This window comes from Accipiter gentilis, chromosome 7 (assembly GCF_929443795.1).
Source record: "Accipiter gentilis chromosome 7, bAccGen1.1, whole genome shotgun sequence".
Lineage (NCBI taxonomy): Eukaryota > Metazoa > Chordata > Aves > Accipitriformes > Accipitridae > Astur > Astur gentilis.
Window position 1 is genome coordinate 12,903,544 of NC_064886.1, and position 21,336 is coordinate 12,924,879.

At 55.6% G+C, this 21,336-nt stretch overlaps 1 protein-coding gene across 18 annotated transcripts in view; it reads right to left on the bottom strand.

Moving 5' to 3' along the window:
• Positions 1-21,336, bottom strand: part of MEF2D (myocyte enhancer factor 2D) — an 84,539-nt gene that overhangs the window by 51,496 nt on the left and 11,707 nt on the right. For 3 of the 18 annotated variants that reach the window (XM_049805123.1, XM_049805133.1, XM_049805121.1), the window contains exons 1-2: positions 7,490-8,136; positions 6,922-6,991 (exon numbers count right to left, since the gene is read on the bottom strand). The gene's annotated coding sequence lies outside the window, so the exon portion shown is untranslated. Of the gene's footprint in view, positions 1-3,307; positions 3,501-3,766; positions 3,929-4,551; positions 4,713-4,781; positions 5,286-6,921; positions 6,992-7,489; positions 8,137-21,336 lie in introns of those variants that run through there. The other 15 variants (XM_049805139.1, XM_049805138.1, XM_049805136.1 and 12 more) reach the window with 9 other exon arrangements.

Here is a 21,336-nt window from a genome sequence, read left to right on the forward strand (position 1 = left end):
CCCATCCATCTGAACACATCCCCACCACTTCCACCCCAAAAACCTACTTTGGTCTGCAGCCACACACTCACGCTTGGAGCATGTTGCCATCAAACAGCTGGAAGCTTACCACTGGACACCATTATTTTTTTGAGTAAAGCAAACAAAGGTCCATGAACAGCATTAATTATTTGAGACTGTAACACCACCATGATTTGCAAGCAGAGATCAAGGCTCTGGGCACATGGAACCGAGCAGAAAGAGCTGTCACTTGGCCCCAAGACCTACTGCCCAAGCCTCATGAGAGGAGGAGCCGCCACTGAAGCCCACCAAGAGGCATGGACCAGGGTCCAGCCACCACTGAACCCAAACCAAACTCACTCTAAGTGAACAGGAGGAACCGGGACAAGATGTCACACAGCAAAAATGGGTTTAACTTCCTCTTCCCCTGCCACTGCCTTGAAAACATGGCGGTTCCAACCCAGCATCTGAATAACGTTGCATCAGCCACCACATCTGCCGCTGGCACCAGTGCTCTGCGGACCCCCGATCCGGAACCCAGGCAAGCGGCACCACTGGAGCACCCCGGGGACCCCAGAGCACTCGGAGCTGCTGCAGCCAAAGCCAGGGCAGGGGACAAACTGGCTCAAGGTCCCTCATCCCTGGCCTGACTCACGGCTGCTGGGACTGGGGGATGCCCGCCATGCCACAAAGGCTTTGCCACCTGCCGGGACGAGGTATGGCCCCACTCCCCCAGCTCATCGTGCACGCACATGCATCTGTAGGCAAAAGGCTGACGAGGGACAGAGCCGGATCCTCACCCCATGTTCCCAAGCCGTGAGCCAGCAAGGCGGGTGGGTGAGGATCTGGCCCTGGCTCGTCAGGCAGCCGAAATCCAGCGAGACAGCTGGCTCTCAGCTGTTACCACTCACTCACAAGACGCACATTCTAGACACAGGCGCACAAATCCTGTCCTCCTCGCTCCCCGGCACCGGCCAGACCACCAAAATCAAGCCAAGCTTGGCATGTGGCATGGTCTGCCTGCACCGATGGCCATCGCTGGCAGCTCCGGCCAGACCCGCTGGCTGATGTTTCCCACTAGCAGGGCGAGGCGGACTCATCCAGACCTCATCCCAGGATGCATCCTCCAGGAATAGCTGGGAAAATTATTCTCTTTTGAAAGGGTTTTTTTCCAACCCACCCAAAGCCTGTGTTTTAGTAAGGAGGGTTTAGGCAGGGGGGAAGGGGGGGTGGAATTCCCTGCCGGGGTCCCTGACCTGCCAAGCCCTTCTCTGTGACTGCACCAAAAGCCACGTGCCGGAGGGGTGGTGATTTTGGCCAGCCCTAGGTTTTAGGGGTGCAGATGCTGGCCCCACGCCCACCTCAGGCATCCCAGCAAACCGCAGAGATGATGCTCAGGAGAGCAATGGGGATGCCCAGTCACTGTGGGAAATGCCAAAATTTGGCACTTCCCAGAGGTGCCACTACTTCCCAGGCCTGGCACCTTCCAAGCTCCTGCGCTGGAGCACCACCAGCATGCAGCTGCAGTTGAAGCCAAGGGCTTGGTGGCGGGTCCCAGCCCAGGTTTTCGGAGGGATGACAGGAAAGAAACTGGGATGCTCCTATGGCACAGAGGAGACAGACCCCGAGGACAGGCGAGAGCTTGGAAGCCGTCATGAGTGCAGGAGTGTCACGGATAAACCAGTCACGATTCCTCTTGGAAAAGGGAAAATATTAAAAAAAAAGACCCAAAAAAGGCAGGGTTTTTTCTGCAGACTTGCAAAGGGGGCGAGAGAGAAAGCGTGGTTTTCAAAAGGCATGAGTTTGAGGGTAGAAATGAAAATACTTCAGTCAAAATTTTTGGCTGAAGGGTGGGGACATAAAAATAAATAAATATAAATAAATAGCTGCCCAAATCGATTGGTTTCCCAAAAGAGATGGAGGACGAAAGGGTTTTGCAGCCATAATTGCTCCCACCGCTGCCCAGGGCAGTGCCATGGGCAGCCGTTTGGTTTTGAAAGTAGAAACCTGGGAACCTGCAGTGGGGATGAGACCCACGGACCCAAACCCTGTCCCAAAATGTGGCCAACCCCTCCGTGACAGGTTCCCCAAGTCAAGCAGAGGAGAGAACCTGCCTCACCCAACCCCAGTGATGGTTAAAAGGGTTGGTTTTAACCCAAAGAGCAAAGTTTATGCTCCAGCCCTGGTTGTGTTCAAGCCGTCCATGAGCATCAGAGCCAGGGCAGCACACAAGAGCATGTCTTGGGAGAGAAACACTAAAAGCAATTCTGAAGGATGCCGTCCTCCTTCCTATGGGTTTTGCATCTTAATTTTCACAGAACTGGATATTAGGATTATCAGCATTATTAACCCCAGGCAGGATCTGGGCAGTCCCAGCCTCAAAGCAGTAACAGCACACAAAAACTCTGAAAAAAATCAAGATGGAAAAGGTTTTTTCTAGGTTGAGCCAAGCCCAGCACCAGTCCCAGCCCCACCACATCCATCCCTTGCGCAGGGCCGGCCAGGCTGGTCTCTAGAGCAAACCAAACATTTATGAAATAGTTAAGGGAGGAGAAGGAACAGGAGGGAGAGCCCCAGCGCAATGCTCCTGCCTCACCCAATGCTTGGGTGGAGAGGTGCGTGATACCCAGCTCACCTCCCTACATGAGCCGCAAGCTCCCACCATGCTGGGCACCCAGCTCTGGCCGAAAGGAAACAGCACCGAGAAGGAAGATGTTAAAAAACCCCAGTACCGACCTCAGAACAACCACAATAAATAACCTCCCTAAAGCCTGAGTAAATACAGTGGGCTGCTCCCCACTTGCCTTCCTGTTTGCTTTCGCAGATCCGGGCTGGGTCGGCCACCTCCAACCCCCGGCTCCGTCCCTGCATAGCAGAGCTCCGTCTGTGGCACCTTCCACCCGCGTCGGTCCCCGGCATCGTCCCTGCCGCAGGGGACCATGGGTGCGAGCTTCCTCAAAGGGCTGGATTTTATCACCCGGGACAGGCACCAATCCTGCATCTGAGCCCATGCCTGCTGTGTTTTTCTTTGCTCGTCTATATTTGTTTTTATTCCAAGAGGAGGAAATCCCAGCTCACCAACTCCCCATTGGTGAGACACGTTCTCCTTCCGTGCCTCAGTTTCCCCCTCTCTCCATGCAACTGATTCTCCCAACATGGGAACTCACCCGCCGCCCAGAACTCCCCTTCTCCCTCCCTGTCCACGCAGCCCTGGACAAAAAGCAACGGGTCCTGATTTACGGGCACTTCTGTGCTTTACCACGAACACAAAGGAGAGGGAAAAAGAAATAATTAGAGGCACACTCACATTGAAGATCTGTGTCAGGAGCAAAAAGGGGATCTGGGGCAAACAACCCCCCCGGCAGAGCAGCAGTGACCGCAGAGGCTGACAATAGATAAGGGCTCTAAATTCGGCGCTGGGCTCCGGCACCGGGCTCTGTAAGGCGATCGGGGTGGGGGTGTGCCGGGCTGTTTATTTGGCTCCAAACTCCGCACTGACACTGCAGCGTCACCCGTGTTTAAAAAAGGAAGGAACGAAAAGAGAGGAAAAAAAATAAAAAAAAAAAAGGAGAAAAGTGCACGCATACATTCAACAATAACAACAAAATAAATTAAAAAAAAAAAAAAAAAAATCAAGAGAAAAGGAGCCGGGGGGGCAGGAATAAAAGGAAACCCAGTTGGGCTGGCAAGGTTTAAAGCGACGCCTGTTTTAAAAAAAGAAGTTGCTAATTTTAACTCTCCAGTGGAAAGAGTGAGAGGTACTTACAGGAGACAGGGTGGCTGCGTCCTTCTCCACGTCTGCTGCGCGCTGGCGGACGGGAGGAAGCACGCGGGATGGAACCGCCGTCCCCACTGCTGCCAAGGCAGTCGGCCGGCCCCCAATTCCCCCAAAACCTTGTTTGGGGAGTACCGGGGCACACCGCAGCGTCTAAAGGGCAGAGGCAGATGTGAAGGCAGGAGGAGGTGGTTAAGCATGGGGAGAAGGGGGTGGGGGGGAAAGGGAGCAAGCCAGAGCCGTTCACTCGCGAACAGCTGCCGAAAGCAACCCCCAGGCTTGCTTCCTCCATCGTCCCAAAACCGGGGACACGGTGGGATGGGGATGGACGCAGCAGGACCCCCTGGTGAGGACGAGCCCTGCTGCCGGGTTGTCACAGTTAGACAGCATTCCTGACCAAGTTGGCTTTTCCCCTCTAAGGGAAAAGGGTTTTGAAGACATTTCCCGCCCCCCCCTCCCCGTCCCCCTCCCTCGGTGGCAAAATAGCGGATGAGCTCAGGAAACCAAAGCACAGGGCAGAGCTGTGACCACGAAAGGCCACCCGGCTCCGTGGGGAGTTAAAAGGTGACCTCCAGCAGCACGATCACGTTTCAGCAGCTGCACAGGGTGGCAGGAAACCATCGCTTTACCAAACCCAGGATCCCACCTCTGCTGAAGACAGAAAGGGGCAAGAAGTGGGATTTTTGGTGAGCCCACCAGCCGGTCTTTACAAGCTCTCCCTGGAAATAGGGAGGATCCTGCAAACAGCTTGGTGTCAGGCAAGGCGGCACACTCACCCCTAAAGCATGGTGGGAGCCCAGGAGCTGCAAACTCAGGTCTCCATCAACATTAAATGTCCAAGAAAACATGATGCAAGGCCTTAGACAGCAGAGGAGCAGACCCAGTGACCCAAGGGCTTTTCCCGAGCAGCTGAAAATCAGCTCTGGGCTGCAAAATCTCATCGAGAGAAAAGCAGGCTGGCACAGACCCTGCAGCTTGTGCATGCGGTAACGGACACGTGATTTACCGAGCATGGCTGCAGTGAGATGATACGACCATCTTCAGGACATGAAAGAGTCGATTCAATTAAGGTCACAGGCCCTAGAAGAGTTTTCTGCAGCAGATGCGTCTGGGCAGAGAGAGGTTTTCCTGGTGCGCCTCAAATGGGACTGGCCTCAGGAAGACAAAATGCCTATTGATCGTGGGCAGCGATGCTGCACGTCGTAGGACGCAAGGACGTGGCTTCGTCAGGATTAAATCGCCCAGTGCTGGTCGTCACACGCTTCCGAGGCAGGGTCGATATTGCTTTTCTAATTGCTCAGCTCCTGTCACTCGCAGAGCGAAGGGGGCAAGTTTCAAAGCAGTCCCCAGAGATGCTTTTCAAAATCCTCCTCCCCAAGTCACACAACTTAATGCACCACTTCTTGGAGCGAGCAATTAGGCAGCTACAGAAATCACTAAGCTGCTTCTCCCCTGCTCAAAACTCTGTGCCAGCAGCAGCAGCAACATGGGGCTTTGCGGGAGGACACTGCTGACCCAAAAAAACGAGAATTTGTGTGAGCCTAAAAAATAAGGAACTGTTGTAACTGGTCAGTACGGAGTCAGTGGAGCTGAGCATCCCGTCTCCAGCAGCAAGCAGCAATTTGGGGGAGAACGCATGTTAATTGCGGAGAGATCCTGCCACCGCCCACCGGCACCCGGACCAGGGGGACAGGACCGGGACCGCGATGCTCGGGAGCTGTGGAGGGTCCTGCCCTCCACTCTCGCCCCTGAGCTCCAGCACACCCCGCAGCAGACAGCCCTATCACCCCTATGCTCCATTTAATTATTCACTGCACTAAAAAACGTGCCCCTTGGCTAGTCTTTATTTATGCCCAACGCAAGCAGACCAGAGCCTGTCCCATACCAGCACCCGGCACTCTGCCACAGCACCGCACTCAGCCAAACTGCAGCAGGACAGACCTGGCCGAGCCTTCCCGGCCCTGCTCTCCTCCGGCACACCACAGCCCATCGCTGGCCCAAACCAAGCATCACCAAGATACAGCAGGGCCCTTCCACCGCTTTCACCCTGACGCAAGCCTCTGGAGCTGCTCTTGGTTTCCATCAGCATAACCGATGGCAAGACGAAGCCCTTGGTCCTGACCTTGCAGAAGAAACGATGAATGCTATCCCCATCTCCCAGCACCAAGCCTCCAAATAAATTACCTGCCCCCTCTCCAGCACTAAAAAGCAATCTCAACCCAGCAAAACTGCTCACTAAGCAGCGACGACAGAGTCCCCTCCTTTCAGGAGCTGGGGTCAGATTATTTTTTAAATCTTTCCTTTTATTGATTTCAATATCAGGTACAGAAGATACATTACACAAAACCATAGAGCCCTCATAAAATGGGTCCGCGGCATTGTCTCTACCACAACCTCATTGCAGACGAGGGAGATGCAAACATTTACTGTAACAGCAATAAACAGGCAAAGAAGGTCAAGAAGGGAGAAAACCTGGACATGGGGCCCTCTCCCAACAGCACCTTATTTCTCAGGAATGCAAGGGACAAAACAATACCGGGTTTGGCCACAAGTCTCATCCACTCAGGGAGAAAACAGGGCAGGAAACCCTCCTCTGTGCCAACACCCTCGTTTTGCCAAGAAAACCCCAACCAGAGCACCCCAAATCAGTGCCGTGACTGCAGCTGGGATCTGGCAGAGCCACAAGAGGCAGTGAAGCAAAGGGGAAGATGGGTGTTGGAGAACCGCAGAGGTACCCGCCGTTGGGTGCAGGGCTGCCCACCAGGCTGCAGGACCTCGAGCGGTTGCTACCTCCCTGCCCCATGCCAGCTTTCTTGTTGCAAGGAGGGGAACTCTGGTGCCCAGTCCTGCTCATCAGGACCCCCTTGTGCCCACAGCAAGAGAGGGGTGCTCAGCCGGGCAGGGTCCTCCCTGCCTCCCTGCCAGCACCAGGACCCACTGCTCCTCCTGCCACTGGAGCAGAGCGGTAGGGTCAGATCCTGTACCAGTTTCAGAGTCTGAACCCCTGAGCTGCATCCAGCCGGGATGACCTCCATGGGGGTCTCCTCCTCACCCCCAGCCCAGATCAGGGGAGATGCACAGCCCCTGGCAAGCGAACTCGAAGCGAAAGGCAGCGAGAGCCCAAAGGTTGGTATTTCCTCCCCTACCTGCTACGCAGACTCCTGCATCTTCTGCGCCTGCCAGAGGATGAGCTGTGGCCGCCGCTCCTCAATCAAACTGCAAAGAAAAAGCAAGCAGCCATCAGTCTGAGGAGACAGAGGCAAGGACCGGGCTCCCCAAACATCTGCCATTGGAGCATGGTCGGTCAAGAGGGGCCAGTGAAGGGCTGTCTCAGTGACAGCAGCTCTGGCTGAGGGGACAGGAGCCGGAGAGGTCCCCTCCCATTATGCCCTGACCCCAAGCATGGCTGCTAGGACCTTGCCGGGCTCCTGCAAGGAAACAGGAGCCCCAATGCTATGAGAGCATCCTGGTGCCCAGAGGTGGGGATAGCGTACAGGAACCTGTGGGACCACAAAAGAAAGGGTGGAAAAAAGGAGCAAGAGACCAGGGGAAAAAGAAACTAAAAAGAGCTCGGGAATGAAACAAACCATAAACCAAAAATTATCATTAATGAAGGACGAGAGCCAGCCTGGCAGCAAGTCGTTCAAGGTTTTAAGTGAACTTTGTGATCTTTGTGAAGACTCACGTGCGTGCCCCGCAGGGAAAAGAACCAACCTGCGTGCTCAGATGCTTTCTCCCAGGGAGCGCAGCCCGTGCGCTTGGCCCAAAGCAGTCCTCGACGAGAACAAAACGTCATGGCCCAGAAAGAAACACGGCTGCTAAATTCATCTCACTTGCCACTCAAAGGTGGGAGGCGATCCACAATGTAAAGCGAAGCAGTTTCAGCCAGCCTTGTGCTGGTCATTCATCTACCGGTGGCTGTCACCATCCAGTGTGGGACAGTGCCTCCCCTGTGCAGAGCCCGTCCCTGACGGCACACTCCTGCAAGCGAGAGGAACGGCACTTTCTCCCGCTGAACAAAAGGGAAACTGAGGCACAAAGGCCAGCACCCGGCTCTCTGAACGCGACGCGAGCTCCTGCTCCCAAAGCTAAGCTGCACCCTCACCCCCAGTGCCTGAAACAGAGCGAGGAATTGTGCTCCACTTTCCGGCGTCCTCATCCTCCGCTTCAACCACAAAACCAGCCTTCCTCTCCCCGGCTGTCTCCCCTCCCACGGCCAGCTCATTTCCTGACATTACAAAATTCAGCCTGAACAAAGCCAGAGCGAGAAACGCGTGGCTCCGGCCTGGGCTGCACCTACCCCTCACCCCTGAGGAGCCACATGGAGGGGACACCCCAGAAGAGCCAGGTACAAGCAGCTTTCCAGCCTGCCAAAAGCACCAAACCTCACACCATGTGGACTGGGGTCCTGTGGATGGACCAGCCACAGGATTTCCCAGCATCGAGACAGACAGACGAGGCTGGCTCCATCACCTCCACGATGGGAGAGCAGCAGGGACAAGGATGGGGGGCTTCAGCTACTGTCCCACTTGCACCCATTAATGACCAGACTGACCTGTTGACCCCTCCCCCAGGACCACCCCTTTATTTCCCTTAATAAAAAAGAGCATCCTACAGAATGATCGACCATGTGGGGACAAGGACACCCACAGAAGAAGTGTCACCTTGCAAGTGCCACACTCCCAGCCAGGATGAGGGACCACGCTACCTGCGCTTCCACTTTCTGCCTTATCTCAGCTGCCAACTCAGGGATCAGGGGCTGCTTCTCTGCAAACAAACTCTCCCGCACCAGGACCCACCGGACTGTCATTAGTGCAAACCCAGGTGTTACCCACGGGGACCTGGGTCAGTGCTGGCTCCAAGCGGTGGAGACATTAACGTGAGCAGGACCACCCTTGCACCAAGGGGCCGCAGGAGATTGGCACCCATGCCGTAGATGCCGTCCCCGGTGTTTAATGCAAGGGGTCTCTCGACGAGCTCCTGAAACTCCCCCCACTCGGTGTACGAGCAGCTCTTGCTGGTCTCAGCACTGCAGCGCCTTGCAGGGCTGTGGCAGAGCCTCAGCGTGGGGACCAGGGACCACGGGTTGGGCTGGGTGGAGGATGTGCGAACACGTGGCTCAGCTCTGCGCCCGGGGCTGGCTCCGCTCCAGGCAGCCGAACCCCCGCTGGCCCTGGTAAGCTCGGAGCCAGCTCCACCATCCCATCGGGATGCAAGGGGGAACATGCAGCCAAGCAAGACCTGCTATGTCTGTACATGGAGTTGTCCCCCCTTGGTGGGGGATGCCGGTAGACAAGCCAGGAGCATCCCCACGGGCTGCAGGGTCCCCACTCGCAGCCCACCTGAACCCAGAGCCATGTCTCCATGGTGCTGGTCCACACGTGGCCATCACGGGACAGCCTGTACAGCCATGCCAGGCACCACTTACACAGACCCTAGCCCCAACAGCAAAAATACCCGTGGCTGATTATTTGCAGTAAGCCTACATCCCCGGCCACGAGAGCCAACCAGCCTGTTGTGACGATGACTGTCAGACAACATCCAAATCCATGCAGCCCTCAGCCATGTTGCGGTCCCCAGATCGTGATGACTAAGGGCAATACCTTTGCCGACCCACTCCAGCAGACCGGCTCCCCCCTCACTGTGGCGAGGTAGGAAACCCTGGGTGAGCCAGGATTGGTCTCAGGGTATTTAGCCTGCCAGGCAGCTCTGGCGGAGCCCACACACTTCCCTGCAAGGGCCTGGTCACACCCCGGCCCAGGGCCACAACTCAGCATCACCCGGCTCTGGATCAGCCCCCGAGACAGGGATGAACACAGGGAGAAGGTCCAGAAACCACAGTGCACACAAACGTGAGCTCAAGGGCCCAATCCTCTCCAGCTTCACAGCTCCCACGTTGCTTCATGCCCCGGCCAAGCTGACAAAGCCGCTGCCCTTCAGACCTGGTGGTACATCCAGCACCAGTAAACCCCAGTGAACCCCCAGTCCCCATTTTGCAGCATTTCAAGACAGTGCAAAGAAGCAAAGCCCCCACCCACCAGTGTGGCCAGCGAGCGAGCATCCTGGCACGGCTCCTGGGAACTCTGGATTCTGGGGTATTTCGAAAGGTCACTATCCGACCCACTGCGGCACGGTGAGACCAGGACCGGGTGAAAGGTTGGGGCTGGACAGTGCCGCCGGCAGCCCCAAGGGACCCTGCTCAGTCCCCAGGTCTGATCCCCACAGCACCACCTGTGTTTGAAGTCTTTTTGTTTTAAAGAGAGAAATGCTGCCCAGGAAAGAGTGGAAGTATCGTCTTTTCAAAATGCTCTGTTATTTTACAAGCTGGGGGAAAAAGAAAAAATAAATCCTGTAGGAGAGCGATGGAGGCAGCAAAGGCAAGTGAATTCCCCTTTCTAATGGAAAAAAAGAAAGGGAGGAAAAGGGGGAAAGAGAAGACAATCTTTTCGTCCAGCTTTCAGACAAAAATGCTGAGCAGACGATAAAATTGTTCCTGTTTGAAAACCAAAGCTTTGGTTTTGCCCAGTGACAAACCAAAATGCCTCAGGGTGGAATCTGCCCCGAGAGCAGCAGGAAAACCTCCCTGATGTGGGGAGGACCTCCTGGGACCCCCCACTTTTTAACTGATGTAGTCAGGCTGGTGCAACCTGCCATGCAAAGTCAGCGGGTGGCTGTGGAGCTGCTCCAACCTGCCTGGAAGGATCCCAGAGGATGTGCAGGGATGGCTCCCAGGGACTACCCTCGATATCTGCTCAGGTGATGCTTGGCACAGCCAGTCTTTGCATATATATATGTGTGTGTGTATATATATATACACCCCCAAATATATATACACCCTCATATATATATATCCCTCCAAATTCATACACCCCCATATATATATATATATACATGTAATACCCCCAAATAAACAATCCCCTTGAGTCAGCGGAGGAAGGGTCTCAGGCAAAACCCATCCCCACCATGCACAGAAGGCTGGAAGATGCTAAATCACTCAGATAAGCTCCCAGCCCTGTTATTAGATCAATCATCAGTCAATTAAGCCACCAGCGTGAACTTGCCTTTCTACCTTGGTGAAGGAAAGCCTCGCCACAGCTGGCTCAGCTCGGGGTGCTGGCATCCCCAGCATTATCCCGCAGGGCCACTTCCACGGGCACACAGGGGGAAAGTCTGAGGGGAGAAAGGGAGATGGATGGGGAGAAATTGTCCGCTCTGAGGCTCCTCCGGGCCAAAGCAGAGCCGAAGAGGCCAAGAGGGAGGCGCAGATTGTGGAGGGGAAGAGCAGCCGACCGCAATCTCTCCTTCCCCTTTTTTCATGTTTCCTCTAGCAACGGGCTCAGGGCCACAAACATTTGGATACCAAACCTGAACTTCCCCCCACCAGGCTCCCGACCCGGCTCGCCACTCCTCTGCCAGGCACTTGTGAGCCCCCAACCCAAACCAGGGTGACCCCAGACCCCAGTTGCTGGGGCTGTGCTGCGCCAGTCTCGGGGAGGTCCTGGCAACAGCAAGGATCAGCCCCAGCATTAGCCAAAAAAAAAAAGGACTTTCTCCATTTCTCCAGCCCATGATAATAAAGCATCTCAGCCACGGCCTGGCCTCCAGTTTGCACCAGCCACTGGGAATATCCCCAGGGCTTAATTAGGCCTGATGAGTCTTTTATATTTAGGTTTCCTCTGGCTTGCCACCAAGAGGTGGGAAGGGACAAACTAGGAGAGATCCCACTCCAGGCAGGAGTGCCGGGCAGGACAGACTGGTGGTTACATGCAGCGAGAAACCGTGGCTCCCAACTGCCCACCGTGCCGGATCCTGCACCTGAGTCACACCGCCAGTACAGCAACATGGGCTGCAGAAAGGGAGATGGAAGGAAAGTGGGTGGAAGCTGGAAAGGAGAAATCCACCTCCAGGGGCACAAGATGCTCAGCTGTGCAGGGATGAGCAATGGCACAAGAGCAATGGCACAAGCCAACCGTGCTGAGGACGTGTCCAAACCATGCAGAAGGTGCAACCACCACCGGTGCTCCTCCAACACCTGCACAGGGATGGGTTGAAGGTGCCCCCAGCTTGAGGCAGGGTGGGAATTGCGGTGGGGGGGTTCACTTCTCCACTCCTCCAGGTCACCTTGTGGAAGCTTTGCCCCCACGAAGGGTCCCAGCACAGGCCCCCTGCCCAAATCCAGCCCTGGGTTGCGTGTCAGACGGCCACTCTCCATCCCTACCGAGCCGTGCTCCAGGAAAGGTCATGGCAACCAAGTGCGTGGCACAGCCGCCGACGCGGGTGTTGCGACAGCGGCCGCCGGCCCTGCCAGTACTAGGGGGACACAGTGGGTGGGGGGGGGGGGGGGGGGGCGGTGCGCGTGTGCGACCGTTGCAGCCACCGAGTTTCACTCTTGCCGGCTGAGTTCCCCCTTGGGCAGCGGAGATGCAGAACTGAAACCTCCAGCTGTATGGACGCGGGCGGGCGGGGGTGGCCAGGAGATGCAGGAGAGCTGGGGACTGGCATGGGTTTTGGAGCAAAGCCACGCACCGTGCCATGCCGGTGACTATGCGGGGGGGGGGGGGGGGGGGGGGGCGGTCCAGGAGAAGCACGGGATGCGGGATGGACGCAGGGGTCTCCTCTGGCTCACAGCACCCACCCTGCTTCTGCCCTCTCTGCAGAGCTGGGCCACCCGTCTCCTTGCACCCAGCACATCTGGCAGGAGCAGAAGTAACTCTCGGCATGCAGGTGCCTACACCTCTCAGCAGGCTCCGGTTTGCATGTCCCTGCTCCGAGAGCCCATCCAGGGGCTGACACTGCCACAGGACGTCCCGGCACATCAGCTGAGTGTGGATCAGCAGAACCACGACTGCCCGCACAGGGTGGTCCTACTGCGTCGCAGCAGCGCCTGCTCCTCCCAGAGCAGGGAAACTGAGGCACGGGGAAGGGAAGCAAACAGCAGAGCTGGAAACACAAACATCCCCCTGCCCAAATCCCAATTACCTTCCCCTGAGCAAGCTCCTCACCTCCCTCCTTGTCCCCTCCTGCTCACCCACCAGCACCACGAGGACCCCGAGTCCAGAACAACCCCAAAACACCTGAGGACATCACAGGGTCTCCCATGAAAGCCCAGGGATGCCAAGATGTGGGTGTCCCGTACCCCAAGCATCCAGCTCTCGCCCTCGCCCCAGTGACAGAGGCAATGCTTCAGGACACATTGCCACCTGCTGGCACCGGCACTGGGGCCTGATGGCACCAGCTAACCTGGCCACAGGCATCTGCACCTTCCCAGATAGAGAGAGCAGCAGCTCTGCAGGTGCTGTGCTGGGCACTGGGCAGGTGCGCGGGCCTGGAGGTGATGGGCGGGGCTGTGGGTGCCCCCACCCTGCTCACAGCCCCCAGTACCCTCCGGGGCATCACATGAAAGGGCCCAGTGCTGCTCCAGGGCTGCAGAAGGCTCTACAGCAGCAGTGACAGCTACTCCGGATTTGCAATTCCAGCTCCTGCCGGCATTTCCAAGGCAGAGGTAAAGCAGAGCAGGTACCATCAGCCATTTTGCCCCCTGACTCCCCTTAAGCCCTCCTGCATTCCCCACCAACCCCTTCTGTCCGCGGCTGGCTATCCCCAAACATCACAGATCCGATTCTGACTCGTCTTTCAAGCCACGCTCTCCGTGGCACAGTGGGGACAGATCCTCTGCCACTGCTTTGCAGCAGCTTCACATCCACGTAAAACCCCACGCAAGGCACGAAGGGGATCCAAATCCCGCTGGCACGCACACCCAACATAGACTGGCAATTTATCACTGACGCTCCACGGCCGCTGACTAACGCAACTGCCCGTGGACGACAAGAGCGGAGCCGGAGGAAAAATCAACGCTGAGGCTGGTTCTTCAACACATACTGGTGCTTGCCAATGTCTCCGGAGGGCAGCAGCTCCAGGGGTGTGCCATGGCAGGGGTGGCGGGCACAAGGACCAGGCGGGTGATGTTGGAAGGGACCCCATCTGCAACCCCATCCCAGCACACCGGGGCACACATCTGTGCATGCATTGGCATGCTTGGGTATGCATCTGTGCCAGCCTGGCCACCGCCGGTTGCCGTGCCAGGCAGAGCTCGCACGTTTACAGCAACGACGTGGACCCGTGCAAAAAGCTCACGGATGGCGCCAGGAGTTGCCATGCATGTGCCCCGCACAGGCGAAGCACACGGGGTCCCGCTGAGCGGGTGTCAGCTCCCATCGCCCCCCTATTCGGGAACGACTCCCCCTTGGCAGGTCCCCAAGGGAGTTCACCCAGGTTGATACAGCACTTGCCCCCTCCCCAAGCCCGGGAACCCGGCAGGTCTGGGTCCCCCCGTGCCCACCGGCGTCGAGGCCAGCTGGCCAGCACAGCCTCAGCCCGCACTCTGCGAGGCAGGTCCAAACTCCAGGGCCAGCGGGTGAGGTGTGGCGAGCCGGGGCTGCATGCCAGCATGCGCTGGAGCTGGGCGGGAGGGAGGATGGGAGAAAATCATAGTAATTAAGAGCAAAGCCCAGGCCCCTCACCGCCTGCTCTGCTGTCGCCTGAGTCAGCAGCCGCCGGCCCCGGGGACGTTATGCATTGCCGCAGCCTCCCAGGGCAGCTCAGGCTGTCAGTGGCGGCTCAGCCAGTCCTCTCCCCATGGAAACCAAACAAACACCTTTGCCCAAGTCCAAAACCTCTAGCCCATCCGTCTCCCTGCTCTGACAAACAGTGGCAGGTCCTAAGTCACCTCCCAGCTGCGATTAAGTGACATATTGGGGTGGCACAAGGCTTTCCTGGGGTGGGCTGGGGAAGGGTAGAGGGGCTGCCAGCCAGCCCCCAAAATCCCGTGCAAACAGGATTGCAAATGCAGATGGAGGAGGTGGGCACTCACTAGGAAGGGGGGGATCAGGCAAACCTCCACATGCCCCTCACTGCTGTCCCCCACCCCGGGGAATGGGGACCGCCACCATGCCAGAAAATCCCAGCCCAGCTCCGTGACCCTTGCTGGAAGCCAAGAGCTTTTTTTAAACCTGCTTATAAGAGCAACTTGCAAACAAGAAAGAAAAAGGCCCTCCTTGTGCAGAGGAGAGATGGCTTTGTGGTCAAACACAGAACGCCTGGAAGACTTGCATTTAATTCTGGGTTGCGCTACAGACCCTCCTGTGTCTCCTGAGCTAAGCCAGCCACGACCAGGGCTGCTGCCGCCTTCCAGGCATCCAGCACCTTTCAACAACTCCTCCTCACCTCACTCCCCCAGCACCCAGCCTGCCAGTGACAGCCACCAACACCAGCACCCAGGTAAAACCCCTGGCAAGTGGTTGGAAAACCAGCCAGCGCAGCCGCAACCTCAGCGGGAGCCAGGGTTGCTTGTCCCCAAAATCAAAAAGGGGATTTGTCCCCAAGCCCTCATGCAAATCCCAACTCCTCGTGCAAACCCCAACCCCTCATGCAAACTCTTTGGGACAAAAGGCAAAGCACGGATCCAGCGGCCAAGCATGACTCTGCACCAGCTGCAAAACCAAGGTTGCATCTGGAAAAGCGGGAGGAGCATCCCGATGGAGTAAGCCTCTGCCACCCGGCAGCCTCCAAAAACCCAGCAAAAGGAAGACCCTGAGCCGGAGAATAAAATCAGCCTTGGGGTTACCCAAATCTACAGGTTCAAGCCCAAAAACCCTTGCATCCTTGGCAAATCTCTGTCGGGAGGGCGCCTACTCTCCAAACTTCAGATCCTTTTTTTTTTTTTTTTTAAAAAAAAGATTAAAGTATTTCTCTCTGGCGAGGTGTGGAGAAACGCTTGCACATTCGGTGCCATCGTCAGCAACTCCTACACTGCCCCCCACGTACACTGCTGCGAGGGGAAAGCAGAAGGGGGATTTTATAGGCACCTACAGAGAAAAAAAGAAGATCTCTGTGTAATTTGGTTAACCAGTCAACCGAGTGGCACGAGTCCATAGGAAACTGCCCTGCCGCTCCCCAAATGACTCGGTCCCTCGCAGAGCAATGAAACCTCCATGGCCGGTGCAAGCATCACCTCCCGGCACCTCCCTCTGATGGGTCCACGCCAGTGACCCTCAGAAAAATCCTGAATTCCAAATGCAATCCCCAGTATGAAGATGCCACCATCAGCAAATGCAAAAAAATGGATTTATCAAGGCTTGCTATCACTGGAAAAGCTCTTGGTGCTGCAAAAGGGAACCTGGCAGCAGCATCATGGACCTCAGCATCCTCGGTGCTTTTTCCCCTTAAAACCTCAGCCCTGCAGTCCTGTAATTTAAAGTGAAAATCACAGACTTAAAAGGGAGGGAAGAGAAGAAGCTCTCTGGCCTAGGAGCCAATTAAAACAAATGGAAAGTGTTTTGCTTTTTAATCTCGTATTTTTTTTAGCTAATCTCTCCATTGGAAAGGGAAAGTCAGCTCGTCGGCAGGATGCTGCCGGGGGGATACAGCACATGCGGAGTCCCAGCCGGGATGGCAACTTGAGCCTTTGCTCTCCATTCCTGTCCTTTTTGGTCATATTTATCCTGATTTTTGCTCAGAATTAGTGTACAGGGGTAGAGAAACAACAGCAGAGCTTTGGGAAACTTTTTAACAGGGGATTTTGCTGTACTTCTGTCTCTCTTTTATGAAGAAGGGAGTTTTCTATTTTAAAAATACTCTTTTCACTTTGAGTTTTTCAACAGTTTGCACAGGAGGGTTCAGAGGAAGAAAAACCCTCCCCAGCCCCAACAGACCCCTCTGCTCCCGTCTGCCCTTTCTTGGGAGAAAAGCAGGGTCCTATTCCTCACCTGGCTGGAGACCATAGAATCAATCATTTAGGCTGGAAAAAGACCTTTAAGATCATCGGGATGATGCTTTTCCTGCTGCAAAGGGAGCCCTGCGACCAGGAAATTCATAAAAATGGGAAGTTTTAGATGGAAAGGACCACAAACACCCAGGAACGGGTTGGGGTTTTTTCCTTCTCCAGCCTGGGGCAAGACCTTGGGCAGGATGCAGCAGAAGCAGAAAACAAGACCCGGTAGCCCAGGAGAAGAAGGGGCTCTCCTGGCCCCCAGCTGCTGGGACAGCGATTGGCAGCACACCGGAGGCAGAAGCTGGTTTGACCCTCTTTGCCAATCCGGACGGACTCATCCGTTCCGCCAGGCAAGAGGAGAGCCAGAGCGGGAGGAGGCCATGAGATGCCATGCCCAGAGCCCATAAATTACAGCAGGGAAAAAGAGTTGCATTTGCCCTATTTCTTATCTGCTTGGAAATTGCACCGCTTTCCCAGCTGCAAAGGCAGCTCTGTTCCCAAGAATTTCAGCAAAGCCATGACCTCTTTCCAGGATCGTACAGTATATGGTGGCAAGGAGCCAGGGAGCCAGGGCTAATTATAGGCACAGGAAGAGGGGAAAGAGGCATTTGGAAAAGCTCTACCTTCCCAGCAGCAGGGAGTGGGACGGCACGACCCCAGCTGAGCCCCACGGTGGGAGCACCCCGAAGGGCTACAAAACCCAAGGCAAGGAGAGCGAAGCCCCGGGACCTGGAGCTCCTGGACATCACGATTCCCCTTTTCTGGAAGGATAAAAGCCAGCGCAAATCACAGCTCACGATGCTCCCCGATTCCTACATGCTCTGGTGCAGAAGGGAAGCCCCACGGGGGGAGCAGGACCTGCCACTGCTCCAGCACAGGCTGAGCATCAGCACAAGCCCCACACTGGCTGCAGAAATAAATGGAGCTAGAACCAAAGTCGCTCAGTCCTACGTTGGGAATCTGAGTGTTTAGGGTTCCCTGCAAAGACCACATCTACTATAGCCAAGTGATGCCACGAGCCCCTCCCCGTGCCCTCATGCCCTGGCAGCTGCGAAAAACCACGACCTGCAGAGATGGCTGAAGGCAAATAAATGTGTATTAAACTTTAAACACCAGCAAATGCTCTTGAGCAAGCCACATGCAATTTTAGAGCCTGGTTCAATTTTGTTTGCTGGGCAATGTCAGAGGAGTCACCTCCCCTCTCCTGACCCCACTGTATCTGGCATGTACAAGTGGACAAGGACATGTTAACATATGTGTCTGCAAGACCTTCCAGCAAGGAGGAGGTTGGACAGAAAAGCACTAAAACAGGCAGCAATTTTTTAGCCAACAAGCTTCTCTTTAGAGCCACATTTCTACACAAAGCAAAAACCAGGGAAGATAAAAATCCCACCTAATTTTTTTTTGAGGAGGGGAAAAAAAAGCCAGGAACCCTCTCGCTTACTGCAATGGTTTTCATTTTCCACCAAATAAAATTGAGTCTCAACTCCGGCTGCTCGCTTATCCCCCTGTATGCTCGCTTCCTTGTTTGCCTGCGCATGTGGGAATGTGTGGGTGTGCGGTTTTTGTTTTGCTTTTTGCAATCATTCTGCAGACCATCTCCTGATATCTTGCAGATCGCAGCCTGCAAGGCAAGCGTGCTCAGCCCTGCTCAATTATCCAGAGAGAAAGACTTTCCACCTCTCCGGCTTTAGACTCATGAGAGGCCGCTCTCCTCCTTCAAAGCAGCTTCCAAAAACAGGACTTGCATGTATCCTGACCCCCTGGGTGCTGCAGAGCTGTTGCCATCACCCAGTCGCCCCAAGAAGGTCCCTGCATATGGGGGAAGGATGTAAAAGCTGGGTGCTGCAAAAGGGAGCGTGGCTGTGCGAGGACAGGCTGGAGGAGCCGGCAGCACGGAGCAGCAGGGCACCAGCTCCAGCCTCCCAGCGGGAAAGCGACCGCTCGCTAAGGGAAGGAATCCGCCTGTGGCACGTCGGGTCCAACCGATGCCCTTTTTAAGGCTCCTGCGGCAGCGGGAAGGGGGTTAAGCGTGCACCGAGCTCACCCTCCTCCTGGTTCAGGGTCACCTCCCATGAGCTCGACAGATAACCCGGCTAAAACCTCACCCTTGGCACAGTGGGGACATTCAGAAATGCTCCTAAGGAAGAGCTAGCCCCAGCACAGACAAAAACCAGCTCCATTTCACATTACACCTCCCCAATACTGACACCCCAGATGGGCACGTCCAGCGATGAAGGGGAAATGATGTCCCTGTGGTCCACAGCAAAGACACCGGGACCGCAGGCACCCAGCACCCACCTCTGCTGTCACCCGCTCCTCTCTGAGCAGCCAAAACCGGTGGGAGCAGGACAGAGCAGCAGGCATCCATCCCCCCAGAGCACAACCCATCTCACCAGGGCACCCAGCACTGCCGGCACATCCTGGCGGAGCACGTGGCGCCAGCGGGGACGACACAATTCCTTCCTGCCCTGGCTCTGCAGGCGATGCCACCACGCGCGGCTCTAAGCCCTAACGGGATAACAAGCTCACAATGAGATCCTAATGAAGGATTAGTGAAATACAGTTTAAAGAGATTAAGGCAGGGTGCAGCACTGAAACTTTTTTTTTTTTTTTGTTTTGAGAGCCCAGCAGAGGTGAGACCCAGATTTCAGCCCCTGCCAACACGGAAGGAGCCAGCACCCGTCACCGGCTCTGGTGACGCGGGATGGTTTTTCCATCACGCTTGTGCGAAGAAGGGGCCGGGACTCCAAAAGGATGGAGGAACACACACAAAAAATTGCTCGTGGCGCCTGAAAGCCCTGCCCAAGGCACTTTAAAAGCGAGCCAGAGGCTTCCTTCATTTCTCCCCTCCTACATCAGTCCCTTCCCATCTGCATCGCAGCTGCGCGCGGTGTGGGGAGTGATACTCTCGGTCCCGTTCATGATGACTGTTGATGTTATCCGCCCAAGCCAGAGCTTTCCAAGGAGCCCCGAGGAAGCAGGTACTCAACTCTCATTCAGGGAAAGTTATTAATATTAATTTCTTGGCTCTACACAAACAGAGCACAAGTCAGCCCTGGTCTCGAAGAGCTCAGCGTGACTGCCAGCTCCATGTGCTCCAAAAGGTCGGGAGTCTGGTTCACCCCCAAATCAAACGATGATGTTTTAAAATAGAAAGCAGCACATCTGGGATTGCTTTTTGGGTTTTTTTGGCCACTCGTATTTTTCCTGCAACCACAAACACCAGAAACTTTCTCCTCCCAAGAAAGGGCAATGTGACTCTTACCCCATCGCGGGAATCCAGGAGCTGGGAATTTGCTAAACCGGCCCCAAGACCAGTAATGCCTGGGGGTGAACGGGCAAGCAAGGCTGGCGCTGAGCAGGCAGGGACGGGCTCATCCCACAGGCAGCGGGGCAACCATTCAAAGCTGACCGACCCCTAATTTCAGCTGAGTCGTCCAAAGCCACGTGACGAAAGGGAGGTGGGGAGGGGATCTGACAAACATCCCTGTCAAGAAACTACAAAACAAATCAAATGAAGATGTTTGGAGCAGATCCAGATGTTTACTAGTGACGCACATGGAGGTATAAATAATTATCCGGTAGGAATTTTGTTCACAGGCAGCTCTCCCTTATCTAATCAGATCTCAGCACGATGCGGCCCCGGCCCCCCCCTGCTTAAAAAGTCTTGAGAAAACCAAATGCAAAATAAAAAGACCTCACTAGGGGCACCAATTTAATCCCATTAATCACTGGACGTTCGGACCAGAGCTGCCAGGACTCAGATCTCATCCAGGCACAGTTCTAGGAGGGAGAATTTTTTCCCCCCAGCGTGAGCGCTGGCAAAGGGCTGGATCCTGCATGAGGGTGCGGAGCGGGGCCCGGAAGCAGAACCTTTGCACCCTGCCCCATGCACAGCACCAGGTGCAGGTAAGGTGGCATCTGTGGGAATGGGACTCGGCCACGGCGTCGGCCGAATCCCTCCGCACCGGCACGAGGAGCTCGCCAGTGGCTCTTGCCTGTAAAAAACCAACTGCTTAAAATACACTCACGAACAAAAACCTCCCTTATCCGGCTGCATCTTACCAACTAGCGACTTCAGAGCCCGTACAGTGCAATTACCTAAAAATAAATGGACCACAAACCCCAAGGGACCGAATGGCAGAGGGGGATGAAGATGTCAGCAAAGGTGCCCCAGCAGCACTGAGCCCAGCAAGCTGGAGGGTCCACAGACGCAAGTGATGGTTGCAGCATCACCAGGAAGCCCAAGCCAAAGGGTTGGCACACGACCGATAAACAGGGAGAAAAAAAGGCTTTAACAGCTCAGGAAAAACCACCTGAGCTGATTTTTCCTGGCTGTTAGCATCACCTAACCCACCGTCGCTGCCATGGGAGGTGTTGGCACACCAAGCAGCACTGTCACCCCCCATGCCGGCAGCCCTCGCCCCGCCGCCCTCCCGCCAGCATCGCCAATGGTTTTCCGAAAATTAAACCAACCCAACCCACCGTAGGCGAGGCCGCAGAGGGTTTCGCAGAGGCCGGAGAGGAGCAGTGTTGGAAACTTACTGTAGAAAATTGGCCGCTCAGCTCCGGCTCCTTGTCCCTACTGGTGGGAAAGTCTATAAATCTCTAATAAAGAAAAATAAAAAAAAAATCTCCTCCCATTTTATTCCTTCTCTCTCCCCCCTCTAAAGGATTGCGAAACCAAGAGGGCAGCCGGGGCTTGGATCTGCAGCATTTCTGAGTTCCTATGGAGTCTGGGCTCTCTGCCACCAGCAACAGCGGCTCTGGGGGTGTGGAAAAAGGGAGG